Source organism: Felis catus, chromosome B1 (assembly GCF_018350175.1).
Source record: "Felis catus isolate Fca126 chromosome B1, F.catus_Fca126_mat1.0, whole genome shotgun sequence".
Classification (NCBI taxonomy): Eukaryota; Metazoa; Chordata; class Mammalia; order Carnivora; family Felidae; genus Felis; species Felis catus.
Window position 1 is genome coordinate 81,493,378 of NC_058371.1, and position 21,351 is coordinate 81,514,728.

At 37.9% G+C, this 21,351-nt stretch overlaps 1 protein-coding gene and 1 long non-coding RNA gene across 2 annotated transcripts in view; one reads left to right on the forward strand and one right to left on the reverse strand.

Annotated features, from left to right (window-relative positions):
- Window positions 1-21,351, reverse strand: part of SMAD1 (SMAD family member 1) — a 78,954-nt gene that overhangs the window by 49,145 nt on the left and 8,458 nt on the right. The window lies entirely within an intron of this gene.
- On the forward strand, window positions 95-7,817 carry LOC123384923. Its single transcript, XR_006596714.1, has 2 exons — window positions 95-355; window positions 7,489-7,817. It is a non-coding gene; the product is annotated as an uncharacterized LOC123384923 (long non-coding RNA).

Genomic DNA, 21,351 nt, shown 5'->3' on the forward strand with positions numbered 1-21,351 from the left:
TTTGATGGATCATATCACAGTAAAATTGCTGAAAACCTGTAACAAAAAACTTTAAAAAGACACCTTATTATTCTATAGTAAGTACAATAAGGCTGACAGCTGACATTCCAACAGAAACAATGGAAACAAGAAGGCAATCATCAGCGTGCAAATGTAAACAAACAACTAGTAACTTAGAATTCTATACTTAGTGGAAAAATCATGCAATAGTGATTGTAAAATAAATGTGTTTTACAGCATACAAAATCTGAGAGAACTGACTTCTGACAGGAATTTGTGAAACAGAAGGAAAAAGATCCCAGAAAGAAGCAAGGAATGGAGGAAAGAACAAAGAGCTCCAGAAGGATAAATAAAGGTAAGTCTAAATGAGTACTAACTTTACAAAACAATAATAGGAATCTCTTGTGGTATTTAAAAAATAGAATTAAAATGCATGGAAAAAACAAAACAAAACAGAAGGGAGTAAATGAAGTTAGTGTTCTATGGTCCCTGTATTACCCAGGCTGTGATAAAGCACTGAATTATTATTGATAAGTCTTGTCTTAATAATAATTTAAAAAACTATAAAAAGGTAATAGATAACTTATACAATATAGAATTCTTTTTAAAAATATGATTCATCCAGAGAATTTAAAAAAAAACACAGATTTTTAAAAAAAATATTACTGCAAAGAATTTAAGAGAAAAAAACAGAGCAAATACGTGGGACAAACAGAAAACAATAGGTTTAGATCTAATTCCAAAAGTATCATTAATTATTTAAATATCAACACACTAAATATGCAAGTAAAAGATGGGTAGGGATGGATGGGGATCATACCTAACTCTACTATGTACTTACAAGAGGCATACATTAAATATGAAGGACAGAGAAAGTTTGAAAGAAAAAGGATGGAAAAAGATATACTATGCATATTTTAACCAAAAAAGCTGCTGTAACTATCCAATAAGAAAGAACAGACTTCAAAAATAAGAAGCATCACCAGATATTTAAAAAAGGGATATTTCATAACATTAAAAGAGTTGATCTAGGGGTACCTGGGTGGCTCAGGTGGTTAAGCCTCCGACTTCAGCTCAGGTCATGATATCACGGTTTGTGAGTTCAAGCCCCACGTCAGGCTCTGTGCTGACAGCTCAGAGCCTGGAGCCTGCTTCTGATTCTGTGTCTCCCTCTCTCTCTGTCCCACCCCCACCTGCACTGTCTCCCAAAAATGAATAAACATTAAAAAAGAAATAAAAAAGAGTTGATCTACCATGAATATAGCATAACCTCAAATTTTCATGTAAAAAGTATCAATATACATTAAGCATAAGCTGACAGAATTAAAATGACAAACAGACAAACCCATAATCTTAGTGGAAGATTAAAATGGTAACTGATATAACAAGTCAACAAGAATCAACAGACACTGAAGATTAACAACATTTGTAAAAAAAACTTGATCCAATTCATGTACATAGATCACTGTACCCAATGACTGTAGAATATACTTCCAAATATACATAGAATACTTACCCAAATTGACCATATAAAGAGCTATAAAGCAAATCTCTATACATATCAAAACCAAACAATATGCCTTTGAGCACAGTATAAGAAATCAGTAACAAAAATATCGTTTTCTAAAATAATTACACTTAAATAACTCATGGGTCAAAGAAGAAACTACAGTGAAAACTGAAAAACATATTTAACTTAATGATTATAAAAATATGACACATCAAAACTTGCAGGATGTGGCTCAAGCCATTCTTAAAGGAAAATTTATAGTCTGAAATGCATGTATTAGAAAAAAAAAGATGAAAACTAATGGTCTATGTATCTACCAAAGAAAAAGGAAAGGAACAGTAAATTAAACTCAAAGAAAGTAGAAATGATAAGAAATTGGAAAAAAAAAAGCATAACAGAAAACTTACAAAATCAAAGTTGCTTCTCAAGAAATACTAATAACATTGGACAAACCTCTAGCAAAACTGGTCAGTAAAAGTGAAGGCACAAATTAGTAACAATAGGAATAAAAGGGGAAATCATTACTGATCCTCGGAAGTTAAAAGGAGGATTACTAACTGCTGTCACAGCAATCTGCACATCTAGAGCTACTTTGTGGTAGTCTACATGCGTTCCTCACTACAGCAAAGTGACTGAGGAATTCAATCTTAGTATCTTCCTATCCTCAGAGCCCAGCACTGTACCTGGCACCCAGCAGATTCTCAATAAATGTTTAATAAATAATTTAGCTCCCTGAACAAATCAGAAGGCCAAGCGTGGAACTCCAACTTTACTCAATAAACTATGAGTAAATATTACTAAATAAAAATATTACTCAATGGGCTGTAGAGAATCAGTTATTTCCTTTTTCAAAGTAAAGAGTTTTACCCAAATTTGCCAGTTCTATTGAAGTTGGTATTAATTTCATTTAACAGAAAAGGAAAGAGAAAACAAAGCCATGCTGCTATCCAAAGTCACACTTGGTCAGAGTGTACCTACTGAAATAATCATTTACTTTTAGATTAGCTTTGCAAAAGAACAAGGACAACCTCTTTCTAGTCTTCTCATAACAAATTACGAAGGGAATGTATTTCTTATTTTATATTGCCTTTTCTTCTACTCCAATAACCGCTTTTTTGTATTTTAGCCAATGATTTTCAAATAGAACGGGGTGAGTTTATATCAAAATCACCAGGGGCTATTTCAAACACTATCAGTGATGGGTTATACAAGGCAAGTATGTTGCGGGGTGAGATTAAGAACCACCATTTAAGACCTTTGTTTTAACTATTCAAACTGACACTCATTCAACAAAGCTATACTGAGTGCCTGCTAAGTGTTTGGCACTGTGCTATAGATATACAGGGACAGGGGCAAAAATGTCTGCATCCTAAAGGGGCTCACAAGCTGAGAAAAGAGCCAGGAAGTCAACAACGCTCTCTGCGGCAAGTTGGTGTCCATGCTAACGCTAAAGGATTGGGTTGAGAAGTGTTAGGCCACCTCCAGGGAGTCATCCAGAAGGATCACACTGTGACTATATACCAAGGTAGAACATGAGCACAGGAGTAGAAGTGGAGGCCCATGTACTGTGCATTTGCCCACCAGGAACTAACTAGAACACTGTCCGAGGAAAGCTCTAAAATGCGTGTAAACAATAATATATAAGAGAAGAAAATTAATTCCAAGGATTTCAGGAAGTTTTCCCAGAGAGGTCTTAAAGGATGAGTAGAATTTTATGAAACAACAGAGCTAACATTTTGAGCTATCGCTACCTGACAGACACTGTCCCGACACTTTGGATCTACTAACTAGTGTAACCTTTACAACAAACCCTCTGAGTAAACACTATCGTTTCCCTCTTTTTACAGGTAAGGGAAGTGAAATACAGAAAAGTGAAATAAGTTGCCCAAAGTTTACAGACACAGCTGTATGCCAGAGCCAGGGTCTGAATCTGTGCTCTCTAGAGCCTCAATATTTTAGCCACTTGTCTAAACTGCTGGTTTGGGGGGAGAAAAAAAAAAGTTACAAACAGAGAGGGAGGGAGGCAAACCATAAGAGACTCTTAAATACAGAGAACAAACTGAGGGTTGATGGGGGGTGCGGGAGAGGGGAAAGTGGGTGGTGGGCACTGAGGTGGGCACTTGTTGGGATGAGCACTAGGTGTTGCATGGAAGCCAATTTGACAATAAATTATATTAAAAAAATAAAACAAACTGCTAGTTCTAACAGACGCAAAATAGAAATGCAGGGCTCACGGTGGCTGGCGATGACACAGGGCTGATAAGAAGGGCAGGGGCAAGACTATGAAGGGCCTGTGATACATCTTATCCCGTAGACAAGTGGAAGGTTTTCTATCACAGCAATGCTGTGATTAGACCTACAGATCTAATCTGTGTTTCACAGAGACAGCCAAGGTGATAGCCTTAATACAGGAAGACTTCTCCATACAGAGAACAAAAAACAAACCGCTACCTCTAAACACTGCAGGAGCCAACTGGAGGGACTGTCCCAATGCCACTTCACAAAAATTAAAAGTGGCAAGATCACAAACCTTTACATATAAATGTGCGTAGATGAAACAAAATGCCAGCCGATGACTAATATCTGTCTACTTGAGTTAAGTATTTTTTTAATATACAAGTCAAACAAGTCACCTACCAATGAGTCCATGATACTGTGGCCTTGGCAAGACAGCTCATTTTTTTTCTGCCCGTTTTTGTACTTCCTGCTTTAGTTTATGTCAAAAGCTAAGTGGCCTTATCAGTTTAAAGTGCAAAATAAAAACATGAGTCAGCAAACAGAGATTTCCTTCCCTCTTCTCCAAATACAAACATTTCACACTGACAAAAAAAAAAAAAAAAAATCATTCACTCACTTAGTAAAGAACCTCTAAAAGCCTTAAAAATACTATCTTTTGTTCCAGCAACTTCACTTTTCGAAACTTACTCTAAGGAAATATTCTGAACTAGAAAGGTAAAATGTTTTTGCACAAAGATTTTCATCAAAGCATTATCTTTTTTAGAGGAAAAAGAGAAAAGCTAATAACTAGAAAACAGGTAAGTAAGCTATGGTACAATCCACTCAATAGAATATTACGTAGCCCTTAAAAATTATGTTCATAAAAGCTATGTAATAACTTGGAAAAAACCTTAAGCACAAAATAAAATGGGTTATGTAGCATGAACAACTATGTAAATACATCAAAATATTAACAGTGGCTGGATTTGGAAGGTTAGTAATATGTCTCTCCTACTTTTCTAAACTTTTCAAACATTTAATGAAAAACTTTAACTTCTGAATTTAAAAAAAGCCTCCATATGCAAATATTTGCAAATTACAAAAAAAAAATCAATTTTATGAGGTCAAGCCACATACAAACTGCTTTTAAAGCCAGGTTGGACTTAGACTGTGATCTGATTTTGGAAATAATAAAAATACGTTTTTTTAAACCCTGTTTAAAACAGGGTTCTAAATTCAGATTTTTTCCCTATGGAGTGTTGCCCATGAGAAGGATTTCTATTAGCACTGCCAGAAGTCAAATGAGAAAAATACTCTTCTCATACTCCTTTTGACTTGGCTATTTAATTTTGCAACACATGTACTATTCCTTAATGTTAAAAGGAAAAAAGCAAAAAAAATTAAAACACCTTTAACTGCTGTGTAACTTGCTTTCTATTTAAAGGAAACCTAAAATGCCAATTGCACAATGGACATTTTCTTTATCTTGGCCTCATCTAGTAAAGAAGCATGTAATTATCCAACTGTGTGAATATAAACAAAATACATTATCTACTATTCAATACCTTTCAGATCCCAGATTCCCACACAAAGTCTTAAAATAATTATTCTAATTTGTATCTGAAAATATAATTAAAAAAGGGAAGAGGGAGAGTAGCTGCCAAGTGGTACAAAACAAGTACCTTTATAAAAGGATGGAGGAGGGAGGAGACAGATCATGACCAAATTAAATCCCTCTGTAGCTTCAGACTAGTGTGGTTTATAATTCTTGCACTTGCATGGAATTCAATGAAGTAGACAAAATAAATGGCTCCATTAAATATTGAGGGAATAATTAAATTCTACAATAAAATAAATATAAAATATAGGCTGCAAAAAGTGACTGGGGAAAAAAAACAAAGACTCCTATCCTAGTACCTTAAAAAAAAAAAAAAAGGAACTAAAGAAAGATAACTGGTCTATTGTCAATGAAGCAAGCAACTTTTTTTTTTCGCTTCTCATTCTCTGGTTCATTACTTTGTCTTAACTCTAATGGTAAAACAGCATGGCATAAAGATCAAAGGAATTAAGGAACTAAAAGCACAGGGTATTGATTAACTTCACTTTGAAACTGTTTAACAGTTGGATAAGTTATTTAGGAAAAAAAGACAACTTTACAAAAATTACTTTTCTATAAAAATGCTTGAACCATTTTTTTAGGAAACCAATATTTCCAAGTAACAAACTGTGTGCATTATTTCCTGACTTACACCACTAAGCTTTCTTCTTAAGCAGATGATCTTGTGAATAAGCAGAAAAAGTTAAGACTTGAGCTCCCAAAGAAGAGCCACAATGGGGCTTCAGAGAAATCATAAGCCAACTATATGATTTTTGTAGTGCACTAGTTTTTATACCTAAGATGTTTCACTATATACCTCATTAGAATGCCATGGAGATGTAAAATACCTCAGAGATGTGTTGTACAAGTACTATGGAAAGGTACGTGTCATCTACCCTTGCATCCAACTTTAAATAGGATTTAAGGCCTAGTAAGAATTCTTGCCTCCTCTGAGGTGCTTGACTAAATTAAGACATCATAAAGAGCTAAAAAGTGAACATGCCAGAGGATCTGTAATGTAACTTTCACTACTCCATTTTTTTTAGCCTACCTGATTTCATTTGGGTACCCAAGTCAACTGCATACTCCTACCAAAGGCAGTATTGGCAAAACAGATCATGACTCTCAAGAAGGATAAAACAGATACCCTAAAAATTCCCGACACTCAAAGAAACCACAGAATCACAGAAGAGTAGACACAACAGATTACGGTTAAAAATACTTAAAAAACATGAAGGCTGAAAAGAAAAATACTCCAGAGATTCAATGCCAGTAAATATTTTAAACCATAAAGAGCAATTCATCATTAAGCCAAGAATTGCAATGAGCTTTGTTGATGGAAGAGTAAGACAGAAAATTCACAAAATGGCACAAGGGTGGGGGTGGGGGTGGGGGTGCGGTGAATAGACGGGGATCACAACCATATTCATCAGACCTAAGTAAAATTAGGCTACAGAGTCAAAAGTCCTGAGGAATAGAGAACTTCTAACTTTTGGTAAAACTAAATTACCTGTTACCCAAGAAAGTAGAACAGCAGACAATCCGCATACTGGCTTAGCACTGAAGGAGAAGAAGGACATACACTCACATTTCCAGGTGGAAAAACAATCCTATGAACAGTACCTGTGAAAAAGTTATGAACACAGGTAGAGACAGTGCTCTGGAACAAGTAAAATACAACCATAAGCAGCATCAACTCTAAACAGTGCCTAACAAAAGCACAAAGACTATTATACTGCTCATTAAGGAAAATGATACATCCTTATCCACTGTTAAGGCAGACCAGGAAAAAAACAAGTTAAAATTTGCTATACAAGTATAATGTCATTACAATGAATATAAAAACAGAGATGGGTTTTCTCCATCTATTTTGGTCTCAGACAAATACCTCAAAGTTATAAAGCTCTGTGATCTGGTTCCAAACAAAGATTTCTTTTCCCCAGCTACTTCATTAGGAACTAACTTCGTTTTGAGATATTAGACCTGTAGAAAAAAACAGGTGAGGTGCCCCTGGATTTATTTTTCCTGTTTTAAAATAGCAGTTAGCCCTCGATGTTCAGTTTCAAATGGGTCAAATGTAGCTAAATAAAACTCACACTAACCAAAATAATCCTAGAACAAAAAGAAAGTGAGGATGAACAAAATCTCTCTCCAACTTTTGCAGGTTTGAAAACACTTTTTAAACTACCTACTCTGCTGCCAGGAACTCTACTTCAACTGAATCCTCAGAAAACGTATTTAAACAAATTCCTACACAAGAAAGTGACATGAAGATCCACTGGAGACCACAGAAGAATTCTGCTGGTCTTAGATCAAAGCATCAAAGTCCTGCCATTACAAACATCCAGAAGTCAAATTTCACCTTAGTGAGCCTCTTATTATTAAGCCTTGTTTTGGTTACTTCCAAACACTTCGCAACTTTCTAAGCATGTTAATTAATGACTCTGAATAGTTACGGCTGCCATTTTTTCATTAAAAATCTTTTTTCAGAGATTAATTTTCCAAATCCGGGCAACCGGTGTGTGATAGTGGGAGGAGGGAGGATGAGCTCTCAAAACCTATTTTTAGTAGTAATGCAATTACGACTACCTTAAAACACAGATGCTAACAGCCCAGTCTCTCAGGTGCAACTTAGGAGACATGCAAGCAAGAGCGGCCATGTGGTCTGTCACCAGTGTTAACCGAGTGGGAAACTCCGGAATCTAAAAGGACAGGAGTAACACACAGACTGAAGAGCAGCTTACCACTTACCACTCGTAAGTTCATTGCAAGCTGTGACACTGTGGCCAGATAATTTCAAAAGTAGCATCCCTTGGATGAAAGTGAAGCAAGGAATTTATAGATGTCACAATTACATGAGACTCTAAAGAGGACAGCACTCTGGTTTACATATTTAGGTGTGCCAAATATACTATCCGATACATCTCCACTGTGTTGGAAAATTCTTTAAGACAAGAACGCTTTCTGGTTCTGCTCTGCATGCACAAGTCCTTCCATCCTGACAAACCTAGGCTGCTTATAAGACAAGCGGTCAATTATTCTTAGTCACAGACACTCCCTAGAGAATAGCAAGTGTCAGCTCTGTTTTGTTTCATTAGATGATTACTTGTTAAGTAGACTGAAGGCACTTAGGAGTTTTCTTACCAGCCTCAACTTCCACAAACAAATCTGTCTTATTTGTACGTCTCCTTGCCACTTCCTCCAGAAGTTGTACCGCTTTCTTTAATCCCACTGAATCCCTGTTCTGTTCTCCAATTTGTGCTTGTAATGGAAAACTGTCCTTCGGTTCATAGTAACTTTTCAAGACATCCAGGTCTTAATGACCTCACACTGATAAATTTCATCTGTATTCACCTCAACTCAAAAACCAGAGTCATCTGGCCTGCAAGTGCTCACTCCTTGAACACAGGAGACTGAAGACTGGAGGCATTTTAAACTTTCATTTCATTGACAAGAAGAAAAACTCTACCACAGTTGTCTCTTAGAAAAAAAAATATTCTGAGTCACCGTTAACGGAGAAGAGCAGTTTCACGGATTGCAAAAAATGCCAATCGTGGTAAATTCCCACAAGTGGTCAGTTATGAATGATTCACCACCAACAAATGAACAAAATTATTCTAACTGCATTATTACCTTATGCAAGCATTGTATTGGTTGTGTTTACAAACATTATCTTATTGATTCCTGCAGCAATTCTTCAAGGTATGTATCAGTATCTCAATTTTACTAAGAAACCCAAGAATCAGAGGTCAAGTAACTTTCTCATATTCTAATAAGTGGTAGATCTACATTTTAAGCAGATAACTAAAACAGAATAGGTGTGTTAAAGTCCATTAATCAGGTTAAAAAAAAAAAAAGTAATTCACAAGTCAAATTCAGATGAAAATGGAATAGGCCAGAGGAGGAAAAACACTGCCCTTTTATTAAAAAAAAAATCCTGCTGTATTTCATTTTTTTGGAACATATTTCTCCTTCCCCACTGATCTCACAGGTGCGGTTTATGACAACAAACACACATCTGTAGGGGTGAGCTGACACACACAAGGCAGGACAGCCTGAACCCTCTTCCCTATATTTAGAACCTTCTGCTCAGCTCTTAATTGAATAATTTAATCAGGACCCTCTAAAAGGGAAACACATCCATATTCATCACAGGCATCAAAGGAAACATCTTTACAAGTTATATCCTTTTACAAACCAACATATGGTCTCACGCCATTCTCTCAATTGTTGAACTCCTCCTCTGGGAAGAGCATGGAATTTTATTTCTTTTTATCACTTGAAAAAATCACTTCCCCCCTAATTCAGTAAAACTGGGTGGAGGCCACTTCCTCCACAGGTGAGAGAAATAAAACTTGTTGATCTGTCATTGTCAGGAATTTTAAAGTTAACTATTTATTCTGTGTACTTTTAAAATAGAAACAAAAGGCAGACCAAATCCAAAATAAGAAATCAGGGCACATATCCCACACTTTCAAATAAAGCCTCTACAATTTTTCTGTCATCTTAAGCTGCTTCTAAATGAGAAAACAAGAGCCCTTCACTTGGAAAGAAAAGAGCTAGGCTTGAATGGTAGCATCCACTCAGGAGGTGCCCTCTGAACAAAACACCTCTCTGAGCTTCCATTTGCTTTTCCACAAAACTTTGATTCTACCACCTATCCCGCCGGGTTAAGTATGAATACATAAAACTGTTCTGAAAATCACAACATGCTGAAAAATGTAATATATTTTATTAACACAAGTTTCACAAACAAGGAACCTAATTTAACACCTTGTATATACAAAAAAAGAGTTTCTGTCCTAGCTGTGTCAGTTCTATGAAGTTCTAACTGTGTAAAGGGAGAGAGAGAAAGGGGGATAAAAAAAGAGAGAGAAGGCTATATAACTGCACTCAGAACACAGCACTGAACGAGACAAAAAATAGATTTTTAAAAGCTCATGCCTTTATGAGACCTGCATTCCAGTGGTCAGGTAAGGCCTCCCTGAGAAGGTAATATTTATTTTTTTAAGTTTGTTTGTTTGTTTGTTTATTTATTTATTTAGAGCATGTGGGAGGGGCAGGGAGAGACAGATAGAGAATCCCAAGCAGGCTCTGTGCCATCAGTGCAGAGCCCAACACAGGGCTCGAACTGAGGAACCAGGAGATCACAACCTGAGCTGAATCTAAGAGTTGGATGTTCAACTGACTGAGCCGCCCAGGCACCCCATGATATTTGAACAGAAGCCTAAAAAGGTGGGAGGCTGAGCCCTGTGGGTAAGTGGGGAAGCACACTGCAAGCACAGGAAAGAGCAAGTGCAAAGGCCACCAGGTAAGGGACAGTAGTGAGAGAGAAGATGGGACAGGTAAGGGAGCCAATCCATAGGGACTTCATAGCCTTCACTCTGAACTGAACCAGGAAGCCTGGGGGGGGGGGGGAAGGGAGGGGGGAGGGACGGATGTGACCAGAGTTTGAAAGGATTACCATGGGCTGGCCCACTGAAAGAATGGAAGTAGGAAGCAGGAGCAGCGACATAGTGGTAGTGGCAGCAGTAAGAACTTAGGAGACAGATTGGAACGCCATAGCAATTGTTGTGGTTTTGAGAGGGACAAAGGTTTGGATCAGTGTAGCGGAAGAGTCAGATCCTGGATATATTCTAAAGGTATGGCCATGAACAAACACGTTTTATTGCTAAAGTAAAGGAAATAACCGTAAGGTTGGAGAAATCAGTTTAATTTTTAGACATGCAAAATCCCACATTATATAACTATGAGACTGAGTCTCTGAGGTGGAGTCCAAGGTTACTGGAGAAGTAGTCCAGGAATGATCACAGAAGCAGTAGGGAGGGAATAACAACTAGAAGCTGAACTCTTTTCGGAATTAGGGGGAATGATGGGGACTGGGAGTAAATCACTAACAAGGAAGGGAAGGGAGTGGTATAATCTGACATGATAGTCAAAGCTGGGTGTCTCTATGGAGGATGGTGGAAGAATGGTCTGACGGCAATGAACAGGGCACCCACTTCCAGGCACTGCGATATGAGGGTTATGAGAGAAAACAGCCACGCCTTGAGACCGTTACAAAGGAAGCAACATCCTCAGATGAACATACACAAAGACATTCATGTTCTAAATAACCCAGATGTCTAACAATAATGGAATGATTAAATAAATTATGGTACATCCGACAATGATGTAACTGTTAAAAAAGAAAAAAAAAAAGACAGACTTTCATGTCTAACAGGGGAATAAAGCCATACAGTAACCGTTCAGTTTGAAAAAAGCTGCAGAACAATATACACAGTATGGTTCCATTTTAAAAACACAAAAACAAAAACTGTACAGGTACAACATATGTGCATTTTTAAAGGCCTGGAAGGAAGAAACTAAGCAGAACAAGTGGGTTCCCTCTAGGAGTGAGCTGGAAGGAGAGGAGTTCAGAACATTTTTACTTATAACCAACTACTGTTTTCAATTTTAAAATCCCAATAATAAAGATAAGTAAAAACTGAAGAGGGTAACATTTATTCCACATGGCTCTATAAGACAGTATTATGAACAAGAGGTGGCAAGATTTATCTTTTTATAAAGAAAAAAATAACTGAAAGTGTTTCTGCACAGGGGTGCCTGGGTGGCTCAGTCGGTTGAGCGTCCGACTTCTGCTCAGGTCAGGATCTCGCAGTTTGTGAGTTCAAGCCCCGCATCGGGCTCTGTGCTGACAGCTCAGAGCCTGGAGCCTGTTTCAGATTCTGTGTCTCCCTCTCTCTGCCCCTTCCCTGCTTATGCTCTGTCTCTCTCTGTCTCTCAAAAATGAATGAATGTTAAAAAAACAAAAAAGTGTTTCTGCACAGAGTGGAAATATCACTGAAGTGGAATTTCAAGAGAAATCTATTCCTGTGTACAGTGTTGGAATAGATGACTTACCTCTGGTGGGAATATGATTTTTTTATTAAGCAATTCAGCCACATGATCAAAAAGTTCAATTTTACAAAACACGTATTATAAAAAAAATTATTTACCTTCTCATTCTAGTCCTTGATTCCTCTTTCCATTAGCAATTCAAATATCCTTCAAACCTTTCAACGCATAAATTTCTTACCAAAAAAAGTTTTGTATTACTCAAGTATCTTCAAAAGCAATTTGGTCCTGTCACTTTTCCAGCATATAAATCTGTTACTTGGGAGAATGAAATGATTTCTAAAAATCAAAGTTTACACAATCCCTGAAACACTGACTCTCTTCCACATGACAATCAATGACAGCAGCCTGTTATCCATCTGCCAAAAACAGGACTGGACTTACATGTTTGCCTGGCTACCTCAGAGAAGAAACTGAATAAAACAAGAGCAGCCCCCTTCCAGAACAGTAACAGCTCCCTCCAGTTAACAGCTAAAAGAAACAAATGCAATATCTCTCACTAGGTCACGGAAAAAATGCTTTGGATAAAGGCAAGCATAACCTACAAAATTAGGTGATGTACTTTAAGTCCGGACTTGTTCAGTCCAGTCCTATCTATTAACTTTACCACAGTGACTTACTTACCAGTCAGAATGCAAACACCTAGTAGAGTTCTCAGAAGGTTTCAGAACCCCAAATCTGCTCCTTTATACATCCAACTACTAAGAGAATGTTAGTCTTCATTAATTCACAACTTAACTGAACAAATTCCTTAATCCCTTACCACCAACATAAAAGTACAGTAGAAAGAACACGGGCATGATACAGTTCCCACCACGACCAAGCTTAGAGTTATGAAGTGTGTCAGTGAGAGATGGGAGAACGATGACGGTGGTCAGAGCCACACAATACGTTCAGGCTGTTTATCTAAGGAGAACACAGGGTGAACAACCAACAATCTATGCTGTTTTCTTGCCACAACTACATGTTACATGCATCCTGGGCTTTGTTACTTACCATGCAATAAAAATACAAATTGAGTTCAACTGACTGTCAACCAGTCACATCAGTATGAACAATAAATGGATAATCCAAAGCAGCCTTAATAAAAAGTAACCATTGTAGGGGCGCTTGGGTGGCTCAGTCGGTTACACATCCGACTCCTGATTTTGGATCACATCACGATCTCACCTTTCATGGGATTGAAACTCACATTGGGCTCTATGCTGACAAAACGGAGCCTGCTTGGGATTCTCTCTCTCCCTCTCTCTCTCTCTCTCTGACCTTTCCCCAGCACATGTGTGCTCTCTAAATAAATAAATAAATAAATAAATAAATAAATAAATAATAACCATTGTAGGCATTTTTCCAAAGAAGACCTACAGATAGTCAACAGGCACATAAAAAGATGCTCAACATCACTAAGCATCAGGGAAATGCAAGTCAAACCACAATGAGATGTCACCTAACACCAGTTAGAATGGTTTTTATCAAAAAATTGTCAAAAAGACAAGAAATAACAAGTGTTGGTGAGGATATGGAGAAAGAGAAACCCTTGTGCATTGTTGGTGAGAATGTTAATTGGTGCAGCCACCGTGGAAAACAGTATGGAGGCACCTAAAAAAAAATTCCATATGATCCAGCAATTCTACTACTGAGTATCTACCTGAAGAAAATGAAAATGCTAATTCAAAAAGATATATGCATCCCTATGTTCATTATTTACATTGTAATTTACAATACCCAAGATATGGAAGCAACCTGTGTCCAACTATGGATGAATGGATAAGAAGGATGTGATACACACACACACACACACACACACACACACACAGATACTATTCAGCCATAAGAAAAGAATGAAATCTTGCCATGTGTGACAACATGGATGGACCTTGACAGTATTATCCTAAGTGAAATAAGCCAGATGGAGAAAGACAAATACTACAAGATGTCACTTATATGTGTAATCTAAAAAACAAACAAACAAACAAACCAAAACCACAAAAAACCCAGACTCACGACACAGAGAACAGACTGGTAGTTGCCAAAGGTGAGAAAAGTTGGGAGAGAGGGGCAAAATACGTGGAAGAGAGTAAGAAGTACAAACTTCCACTTAAAAAATAAATAAACCATGAGGATGTAATATACAGCATGAGAGATACAGTCAATAATATTGTACTAACATTGTAAGGTGACAGATGATATCTAGACTTATTGTGGTGACCACTTCACAATGTAAATAAATGTCCAATCACTATGTTATACATCTGAAAATAATATACTGTATATCAATTACACCTCAATGAATTAAAAAAAAATAACCAGTTTTTGGAATGTATTATGCTTTATCAAGAAAGGTTTTAACTCCTTTCCACATGTTGTTTACACTAATAATAAAACTATTATATATACCCTGAGAATACAGTAAATTCTAAAAATAATTTTTTTTACATTTATTTATTTTTGAGAGAGAAATAGGGCATGAGTGGGGGAGGGGTAGAGAGAGGGAGACACAGAATCTGAAGCAAGTTCCAGGCTCTCAACCGTCAGCACAGACCCCGACGTGGGGCCTGAACCCACAAGCCGTGAGATCATGACCTGAGCCAGTCGGACGCTTAGCCAACTGAGCCACCCAAGTACCCTTTAGAACACAGTAAATTTTAAAGAAAGGCTTGTGCAAGACTCAAATATTGCTGTGGAAAATCTCTAAGTGGATGACACAGTTAACCAGAATGGTTTTATTCTATATATTATAAATTATATATGAAATATATATATCTATATTATAAAATTTGCCAAGGCAAAACATATTTTATCATATAAATCTCCCCACCCTCCTCTTGAAGTTCTGACTGTAGGCAAGAAACAGCCTTAACAGAACATCTGAAACACACCAATTTGAAGATTCAACAAACTCTCATTACCATCACTACCAACTGCAAAGGGAGGGAGCGGTCATGCACGTGGTTCGAGGGGTGACATTATACAAGAGTGCATCCATGGTCTCCATCAATTTTCAGCACAGCTCAAGTATTCAAAAAGAATCAAAAATTATCCTCTTATCACCACCACCACTACCACCCCACAATGAAGCACCAAGCACTGTTTGGACACTTTATACCTATTAACTCCCGTAATCCTTACAGGAATCCTATAAGGACTATTTTAGAGATGATGAAAACAGGTACAGAAATGTTCAGGAGCTTGCCAAGGCAACCTGCTCCTCTTAAATAACCTCTTCCTGTGTCTCATGCATAAAGCAGAAGCCTGGTAATGAAGGATTTGCTTATGGTTTTATTTTAGTCCCTCTAATTCCTTCCCTTCCAACTTATTTGTTTTCATTGTTCTTTCCTTCTTGATACTTGATACACTTTCCTAGAACACAGGAAAAACCAAGAGTTTTATCAGGGCAGCAATGACAAAATGAAGTTCATTTTAATCTAAAGAGTCCAAAATAGGCATAAGAAATCATAAGCTGTAACTCAACAAGACATAAGGAACCTGCACGAGGGCTTCACGCCAACAGACCATATATGTGTTCAACTCTTAATATTCTTTTTATTTTTTTAAATGTTTGTTTATTTTTGAGAGAGACAGAAACAGAAATGCGAGTGGGTTAGGGGCAGAGAGAGAGGGAGACACAAAATCCGAAGCAGGCTCCAGGCTCTGAGCTATCAGCACACAGCCTGATGTAGGGCTTGAATTCACGAGCTGTGAGATCATGACCTGAGCCAAAGTTGGACACTCAACCGACTGAGCCACCCAGGTGCCCCTTTAATATTCTTTTCTTATGATAAGTCTGTGGAACGTTAAAATTAAACTCCTTTTACGAAATGCATTTTCTTTACATTTCCATTGGTTATTCTTAAGAGTCCTTCATGGAAAACAAAACTAATCAAAACTACTGGCTCATTTTTTTAAAGGTAATACTTTTCCATTCAAGCAAATGTAGAGATGGAGAAAATTTAAGTATAGGTAAAATATTAAAATATTCATCTTAATGGCTAGCACACAGCTGACAATCACAATGCTATCTATAGATACTGGCAAAAAATACTACTCTACACTCTGGAGGGTGTGGGGGAAGGAAGGAGCAGCAGACGGGAAGATAAAGCAAACCGTGTCTCTGTATGGCAGAAACATCGGCTGGTGGCACTAACACTTCAATTCTTATGTGCCTCCTAATCCCTGCCTTTTCATGCTCTACTGCAGGGTTCCTTAGCATTATGGGACATTAAGCAGCATCCCTGCCCTCTACCCACTTGATGCTGTTGAATCACTCATGCCCTGCCTCCCCCAGTTGTGACAACCCAAAATTTCTCCAGCTCCTGGCAGAGGAACCACTGCTGTACTCAGCTATGTTTTTCTCTCCTTTCCTCCTTGTTATCTAAGTGCCTCGGGCTTCAACAGTTTTTTATATGACTCTACTTCTAGACACTAGGACACAAGGAATTGCTGATCTCTTCAAGAAGGGAAAAGAGAAAGGAGTTAAACATACACATTCTTTCTTCCTCTTTTTCTCCTCAAACAAGAAAAGCAGGAACAAAACAACCATTCCTCAGAATTAACTGGTATGTCTTGAGCGATTACAACAGGTATCACCCAGGGTCAAGTGCTGCTGGGTATAAAAGACTTAGTTCATACCCACAATGAACTTACATCAAAATGAAAAAATTCATCAAGTACCTACTGTGTGTCAGGCCAATAGTTCTTAATGCTGGTGTACATTAAACTTACCTGTAACACTTTTATAAAAACTCCCCGCCATAACCCTTGAATAGAATCCCCTACAGGCAGGTCCATGCATTTCTGTGGTGGTTGCTGAAGTGATTCTGATGTGTAGACAAGGTGAGAACAATTGTGCTAACACAAAGATCATAAAGACACTGCCTGTGTACCTCCAAGTAACTCAGTCTAAAGAGTTAATAGATAACTGTAATAAAAGCTATTAAAACAAAAGCTAGACTAGACAAGCTGGCTTGTACTTTTCCTCAAAGTTACAAGATTTTTAGTGCAAGCCTAACATTTATGACCACCGACTCCAATTTTATCAACTGTGTAGGGCATACCCTATGAAGTAAAATACAGACACAAAAACTACTGAAGGGCAGGATGCAAGAGCTCTATCAACTGCGTCTTCAGCTTTCTTTCTCAATCTCTTGATTTTGAAAGGTCATCCCAATTGTAAGAGAAATACTTTCAAATTAAAAATACGCAACGCTAACAATGATGACTTGTTATTTAACTTTCTTATTTTTGTAGTCTCTTACTAATAAGACTGCTCCTTCAAGTCAGAAACTGACTTATACAGTCCTCATTCCCTCCCCAAACACAGTGGACAGGCAGCAGGAGGGTATGAACTGCTTGCTGCATTGATTAATATGGAGGCCACAACAGGCAGAAGCCCACAGTGAGGATGCACCTTCTTAAAGGAGCCTTTCCCCAAATAGAGATCAACATCTCAGCCTGCACAATTTGACAAAACTCCTCAGTGTCTAAATGCAAATAAATGCTATAAATAGTTTGTGTGCCAATCATCTGAATGTTAATCAGGTTAATTTTGTTCACAGTTAAGAGGAAAACATTTAAAACCAATCAAACATTCCCTGAAGCTTGAACAAATTTCATAAAAACCCTAAGCACACAAACAAAAACACAGGAAAATAAAGAGGTGGTTATTAATCATGCCAGACTGCAAAGCCAGCAATGGGCAAAAAGCAAAACAGGAAGCTGTAATAGAGGGGACAGCAAGCCATATACAACCTGCCATCCTGGGTTTCAACGGGGGCTAAGTACTAATGCAACATGCACTGCATTATTATTCCCTTTCACGGAAAAGCTACAGTCAGTCTCTGCTAAAATTAAGACCCATTTTGCAGTTCATCCTCCCTTCTCCCTAGCTCAGCTTTTAAAGAGTCTAAGTCTGACCAAGGCATATCAGCTCAGGGTTCTCATACATGCTCACTCAGAACAAGGAGGGGATAGGATAGGGCCAAGTGGTAAGCCGTTAGGTGAGATTTCAGTCTGTTTTGGGGCACCTGGGTGGCTCAGTCGGTTAAGCATCTGACTTTGGCTCAGGTCATGATCTCATTGTCTGTGAGATTGAGCCCCACATTGGGTTCTGTGCTGACAGCTCAGGGCCTGGAGCCTGCTTCAGATTCTGTGTCTCCCTCTCTCTCTGCCCCTCCCCTGTTCACACTCTGTCTCTCTCTCTCTCTCTCTCAAAAATAAATAAAGGTCAAAAAAAAAAAAATTAAAAAAAAAAAAAGTCCTTCTTCCCCCCTAACTTTGAAATCTTTTCAGGTCATTTAAAAGAAAGAAGATGGTGAGGCAGAAGATAATAACAAATTAATTCTATTCTGTCTAGCCCCTAGGGAAGAACTCAATGCTGAGTTAAGACTGTATTTCAGTTAGGTAAGGATCTAACCAACAAGCAACAGATGTTTCCTTTACAGGCAGTGTAAGAAAGCCTTTTTTTTTTTTTTTTTCTTAACACCTCTGATCACTATTATCCTTAGGAGAAAATCTGAGAAATTAAATGCTGATGCCTAACTCTAAATGTTTTTCATCTTATAAGAACTCCTACTACATGGGAGAACTTTTCTCACTTTAATACCTTATAAACTAATCCATCTCAACAATCAAAACCATATTCCAAGACCACCAGTGTGTCTCCCAGGAATAAGAAAATGCCAGTACAAATAAAACTAATCCTGCAACCCAGGTAGGAGAGAAAGAGGCCCATTTTCACGTACTCTGTGAAGCAATGGTGTCTTTAAGGTTCATCAATCCCATCAGTTGACTGAGAAACTGCATATAATGGATAACCCCTATAGGGCTGGAACACCTCACATTCCTAGGAGACTCTGACCCCAAATCATGTCATGGAGAGGAGCAGGGTATTATCAAGGAAACAGGACAGAGAAGGCCTGTCTCTTGTAACTCCACCTTACATATATTGGGTACCTCCAAATAACTGCAGCTTTGCATCGGCAGCTGGGAAATATTGGCTTCAATAAGAAAAACCCAGTTTTCCCAGACGGATACCTCCTGGCACACAAAGAATAACACAATGATATACAAGACATCATTCCTATTTCAGTGAGGAATCTGACCAGGACACAGGAGAACATTTTTTGTTTCTTAATAGTTAGCATTTTATTATTTGTTTTTGTCCTTTGCCAATTTTGTTTCTTACTGGGGGTGTCTTCCTATTGATTTTAGAAGTTTCTTACATAGAATGGTAACTTGCTGCAAATATATTACCTAAAAGGTTGTTTGTGTGAGTCCATGTTTAGTCATTTGTAAGTGTGTATTTGGCCATATAAATGCTGTCACATCTATCAAATCTTCCTTTATGGCTTTTGCCTTTTACATTTAAAAGGTCTCAAGCGTACTTCAGCTCAGGTCATGATCTCATGGTTTGTGGGTTCAAGCCCTGCACTGGGCTCTGTTCTGACAGCTCAGAGCCTGGAGTCTGCTTCACATTCTGTTTCCCTCATTCTCTGTCCCTCCCCTGCTCACACTGTCTCTCTCTCTCTCAAAAATAAAATAAACATTAAAAAATTAAAAGGGGGGAGGCTCTAGAGCTAGCTATTAATTACTCCCTCCTATCTCTTGATGAAATGGCACAACCACCTCCCTCTCTCCTTCTGTCATTATGACAAGAATCCATGCCAGAATCTTTCTACACTGAGCATGTATTACTCCACTGGAAAAAAAAAAAAATTTAACACTAATGAATGCTATAAAAAAAAGCCACAGATAAATTCGAAATACTTATCTTTAAAAGCTCTGGGCAATTTAAGTAACTTCTTTAAATCATTAAAGGGCATTCTTCTCTTAACTCAATTACTATAGTTTTCTCAAAAGCCTTTATCTACAATTGTCAGGGAAATGCTCCATCTACAAATTCCCAAACTTGATATTTCACAACGTCATCACCAGGATTCCCACTGCTTAACTCTTCTCAATTCATTTAAGTCCATTAGACTCCTTGTAACCCACGACCTCTTATCTAGATTGGACTCAATACTGCTCTCATTAACATTCTAGACTCTAAAAATCACATTGATTTTTACAAACAGCTAATGTTTTCTGAATGCTTACTGTGCACTGGATCCTATGCTCAGTGTAAAATGCACCCCCCCCCGCCCCCATTTTAACACCTCTGAAACCAGGAACTCTACAATCAATGGTATGTCTAACTGACATTGTCCTCAAGTAGTACATGAAATAATGCAATGAAATAATTAGCAGCATCTTAGATTAGATGAAATATGGAAGTGTAACTCATTTCATCTTACTATCAATTTTGAGGCTGATACTATCATCTCAATTTTTCACCAAAGTGAATGGTAGCCTCCCCCAAAGTTACAAAAAGCAAGTAAGTGTCGGGGCTTAGACTTTAAACCCAGGCAATCTGCCTCTAGAGCCTCATCTCTTAACTGATTTGCCAACCACTGGCCAGAATCATCTTTACCGACATTTCTCTCTAATCTTGCTATCAGGCCATCAAGTTATCCCAGAAAGTAACAATTACCTAGTCTACAGCCACATCACCCTTCCCATCAGGCTTTGTCCCTGCTGGTTAGATTTTGAATTCTCCATAGATTTCCTGGCACACTACCTACGATAGTTCTTTCAAAACTTTTCCATTACTTTTAAACTTCCAATACCATCTGCTGGTCTGCCCACCTCACCAACCCAGTGAAGGGACCTGCCTCCCATACTACTGGGAAAATCAGCACACGCTCTGCCATCTCCTTTCTTCCAACTTGGACTCCATTGTGCTTCTGTCTCAGACAACTCTTCCTCCTTACCATGGTTATATTTTGTCACCTGCACTTCAGATCACTAACTCCATTATCTTTAATTGCTCTCTGTCCATTAACTTCTTTCCTTCAACCTTTGGAATCAAAACAATCTCATCGATTTTGAAATATAAGTCACTTGAGGGCATCTGAGAATCTATTTCTCATTTCTCAATCTGCTGTGTCTCTTCACAACTACATTCACTTGATTACCCAGGCTTATTCTTCACCATAAACCATACAACATTTTCCCACCCTGAACCTACTTCTGGAATCTCTCTTCCCTAGGCTTTGTTTCACTGCTCCTCTGAGCTCACATGTTTCTTCCAGTTTCT